This window comes from Phocoena sinus, chromosome 17, assembly GCF_008692025.1.
Source record: "Phocoena sinus isolate mPhoSin1 chromosome 17, mPhoSin1.pri, whole genome shotgun sequence".
NCBI classification, from domain to species: domain Eukaryota; kingdom Metazoa; phylum Chordata; class Mammalia; order Artiodactyla; family Phocoenidae; genus Phocoena; species Phocoena sinus.
In genome coordinates, this window is record NC_045779.1 from 21,043,512 (window position 1) to 21,048,433 (window position 4,922).

A 4,922-nucleotide genomic window follows, 5' to 3' on the forward strand; every position below is an offset into this window, starting at 1 on the left:
AAAGCAAATAGTTAATGATTCTAAATCAGATAGTTATGCTTTGAATGGCTCTAAATGGTTCTTCATTCTGGGAAATGTAAGTCTAGCCTTTAGTGCATAAATGGAATTAAAGTTATTAACAAATCAACTATAACTAAAGTAAAAGAGAATGATGCAAAGTGATCAAATTGTAGTGATACAAATATGAAAAATAACATTTAATTCTTATTTACAGCCAGAATATGAATATCCTGTCTCTCAGTTTTCTTTCAGTTAAATGGGGATATTAACCTTGACCACTGACCCAGTCAATATCATACACATTAACAAAAAAGTTAAAAATTAGGGTAATAACACTGCAATTCAAACAAGTACCTCCTGGAACCACAGAATGGAGTAATGAAATACATAATGGAGTGGTGTTCTCCTGGAAAATTCAATTTTTCCTATTGTGGCAAAATAAAGATATCTCTTTAAAAAAGAAAAAAAAAATCACTCAAAAATAAAAGCCTTCCTTTAAAAACAAAATCTCTCCCCTCTATACAGACAGTAACTTCCCCACTTAAAATTTAATAATCCTTAAAATATGGCTTTTTATTATGTTCATTAAATAAGAATGATCAACATAAGGACAAAGATATGACTGGGTTATTTCATAATAGTTCCCAAATAAATTTTACGTTGCATGGTAACAAATCTTTAGAAAATTAACATTCACATAAGCACAGTAAATCTTTTATTAACTGAAGTTATACGACGGTTTCGGAAGTGACAATGATGATTCTTTAACTAAAACTGTTTTTTTTTTAATTGTTTAATGCTGTCATCTGGTCTTGAGCAAAACTTGCAGAGGCTATATTTAAAATTTTTGTTTTACCAACATTATGAAAACCCTGCCAAGCTTTTTGTTTAAAGTATAAAGTGATTGTAAGTTTCGGGTTTTGAGAATTCCTGAGTGGCCACGAAAGGAAAAAAATTATGAACTTTTCAGGCTTATAAAAAGTTGAAAGTTATGCGGTACTTATATTTAGAGTAGACTCAGTTGAACAGTTTCAGGTTACTACATGAGCTTAGTAGAAAAACAAAATATTGCTACTGCAGAAATAAGTTACTCTGTCACTAGGAACTGCCAGAAGAATCTACTTACATTTGAAAGAATATCAAAGAAACGAAACTCAGAGTTGAAGCAAAAACTGGCCAAAAAAAAAAAAAAAAATACGTTGCTTCATGAAAAAGGTGAGAGGAAATAATTTAACCACCCATGTTTTAATTTTTTATTATAAATACACACATAAAATAAAATATTTGTATAAAGTTTATAAAAGTTTTTTCAGTTCAAATAAAGTCTATTTTAGGTAGAGAAAACCATAGTGTGGAATGAGCTAAATATTGGAACTGAATCCCAATACACTTTTTTCAATTTAAGTGGTATTTAGTAAGCTTTTTAAAACATCATGTATACTCTTATTATATGCAAAGCTTTGTTGAATAAATGTTAAATCTACTGTATAAATCAAGCATGAATAAAATAGTTGTACATTCAGTTATACATTACCCTTTAAAAATAATTTCAAAGACCAACATTTAAAATTTAAGCCTTTACTTTTAAAGTTCTGATATAGAGTCAAAAATCATAAAGGTCACATGTCCAACTTATTAACTTTTCAGTTTTTTTTAAACTCAAGGTGCATTTCCAGTGACCACAATCTTTATTACTGAGTAAATACTGTTTCAATATTGTGTACTGATATACTCATGTTTTGTGAAAGAAATATTTACATTTTTATGTTTATGTACTTATGGAGGAAGATTTCTGAGTTAGGGGGAAACATTTCAAAGGAAATTGGAGTTGATAAAGGTAATTGATCTATCATTCACATGCACACACGCATGTTTTTTGTCTTATTCTCTTTCAAGATAACATTTTGATATTTGCATTCTATTTTGTAATCTTATTCACAATCGTTTAAAGAGTATTTCCATATTTACCTGGTTTTAGTATTCATAATTAGTCCTTTTATATGATGGATTTTCCATTCATTAGTTCTTTACTTTTTTTACTATCTCAATTGAGTAAATGTATTAGTTTGCCAGGATTGCTCTCATAAATTACCACAGACTGGGTGCCTTAAACAACAGTAATGTATTGTCTTACATTTCTGGAGGCTAGGAGTTTGAGATCAAGATATTGGCAGGGTTGGTTCCTTCTAAGAACAATGAAGGATCTGTTTTATGTCTCTATCCCACCTGGCAGTCTGATGTTCCTGGGGTCCTGCTGTATTACTCCAATCTCTGCCCTCATCTTCACATGATGTTCTCCCCATGTGTGTGTGTGTGTGTGTGTGTGTGTGTGTGTGTATCCAAATGTCCCCTTTTTATTTTTATTTTTTTTTTGCGGGTATCTCACTGTTGTGGCCTCTCCCATTGTGAAGCACAGGCTCCAGATGCGCAGGCTCAGCGGCCATGGCTCACAGGCCCAGCTGCTTCGCGGCATGTGGGATCTTCCCAGATTGGGTCACGAACCCGTATCCCCTGCATCGGCAGGCGGACTCTCAACCACTGTGCCGCCAGGGAAGCCCTAAATGTCCCCTTTTTATAAAGACACCATTCATATTGGATTAGGAGCCTACACCACCCAGTATGACCTCATCTTAACTAACTACATCGGTAACAATCCCATTTTCCTAAACATTCTGAGGCACTGTGGTTTAGAACTTCAACATATGAATTTTCAGGGTGACACAAATCATATTCACATAACAGTAAGTATATTTTTAATTAAAAAACTTGGTGGAGTAATGTGAGTAACCTGTTTTCTAGTCCTTTCCTAGATGAGAATGTTTATTTTAGTTTCCTTCATATACAAACAACAATTTTACTGGTTATAAAATTTTTGAATCATCCTTTGGACAAAACAACTTGGAGAATATACCCCATAATCATCTGGTTTTGAATCCAGAATGATTGTGTCTTCTTTGTGGACATTTCTTCTTCTTGCCCATCTATCTGAAGGCATTTATTTTTCTTTATCATAGATATAATTTGTAACTAATTTACCTGCCACATAGTAAACCAATTTAATTTACAAAATCTGATAGTATTATTTAGGATGTAGGTTTTGCCATTGAAACAGACAGTCATAGTTCACAAGAGATTAACTCTTATGAAAGATTATATCTCATTTAATTCTCTTTCTTGTAAAAGATCCTCTATGCTCAAGGCTTTCCTCCATAAAGTCATCAGGGGCCCAGGCTTGGTCTACCTTGATGCTAGTAACACTCAATACCTAGCTTTCATCTTCTGGTTTGAAATGCTTATTCCAGTTGCTGCCATTTTATCCCCATTCCAGCTACAGAAGGTAGAAATATAAAGGCATGGCTATTTGTGTTAAGGGTACTAACTAGAAATTGTACATGTAACTTTTGTTCCTATGCTATGGAACAGAATTAGACACATGACCACACTCAGCTGCAGGTAATCTGGAGAAATGTAGTCTTTCCATGTGTAGCCAAGTACTCAACTAAAAATTCTATTAATTTAGAAGAAAAAATATATTAGGGGACATATAGTAAACACTGCTATAGTCTACACTTTTCTTCTCTTAAATATCCATTTGTAACCTCCTTCTCATGCATCTGAATGTACTTGCCTGTTTTTCAGGGAATCAACCTCAATGCCCCATCCAGTTACTGTATCCTACTCAAAGTCTAGGATCTCTGGAAAATGTGCAGTCCTACTGGTTACGTCTGAATTTGGCTTATCATGTCCCAGCATCCTCTAAACTAAAAGACAAATTATCTGTCTTCCTCTTGTCACCCACTGCATAGCCAACACTCATATCCAATATGTATATATAATAAGAACATATCAACAACAAATCTTACAAGAGCTGTAGCAAAAAGATGCCAGCTACTCCAGGCCACCCAGGGAGGCTGCCCCATTGCAAGTGTAGTTTCTTCGGGGGGTAGGCAGTGGGTCAGTGACAAAAGGTGATGGTTTCCATGCTAAGGAAGGAGATGTGCATGTTGGTCTTGCTGTCTACCCCATGGCCAGAGCTTCAAGGAGTCATCAAAGGTGATTTCTTCAGACACCTGATCAGGCTCTACCTGCCCCATGCAGATTCTGGCTGACTCCATCAGCGCCCCCTCTGCATAGGAGTGAGTGGAATCATTCTCAGTGTGAGGGTTTCTGGAGAGAAGCTCCTCAACCACATTTTGATAGTCTTCCAGACTGATGCATCATTCCCTGTCTGAGTCATACACACAGAACAAAACTCTTAGCTTCTTTTCAGTGCACCTGCACCTGATCCTCCTCCATGGGTTGGAAGTAAGACATGGTAATCAGGAAGCTCTAGAATTAATCTCCTGGGCCAGGCCACTGAGCCCCTTGCACATGTTCATATTGTCAAAGAAGGCAGATGGCTATTTGGATTGTATTTGGTTGAGTTCCAGGCTTGGAACTTTGTTGAAGTTCTCCTTAGGAATGGTGGGCTGATCTCCACTCAGCTTCTTAAACCTCCACTAGAGCTGCTGGATCTAGTCTGCTGAGAAGCCTGTCTTGTCCATAAGTTCCCACACATCCTCAGATTGGAAGAGGGAAGTGCCCATGGTGTTCCTGGCAGGGGCTGTGGGAAATGGCTTACTCACAGGGCTGGGACTGGCATTGGCTCTGCAGCATCTGGTTAGGCCTTGGGTCCAACATGGGTGAGGGTGCCAGGGATGGGTCTGAGCCACAGGTCAATCAGCTTGGGAAAAGAAAAAATATATATTCATCTAAATAGGAAAGAAAGAAGTAAAACTGTCACTATTTGCAGATAACATAATATTATGCATTGAAAACCCTGAAGATTCCACCAAAAATCTATTAGAACTAATAAACAAATTGAGTAAAGTTGTAAGATACAAAATCAACATAAAAAAGCTGTTGTGTTTCTACACAATAAC

The 4,922-nt window shown here is 36.1% G+C and overlaps 1 pseudogene; it reads right to left on the minus strand.

The window, feature by feature from the left end:
• Nucleotides 1-3,955: 3,955 nt before the first annotated feature.
• On the minus strand, nucleotides 3,956-4,586 carry LOC116742204 (annotated as a pseudogene).
• Nucleotides 4,587-4,922: the final 336 nt, after the last annotated feature.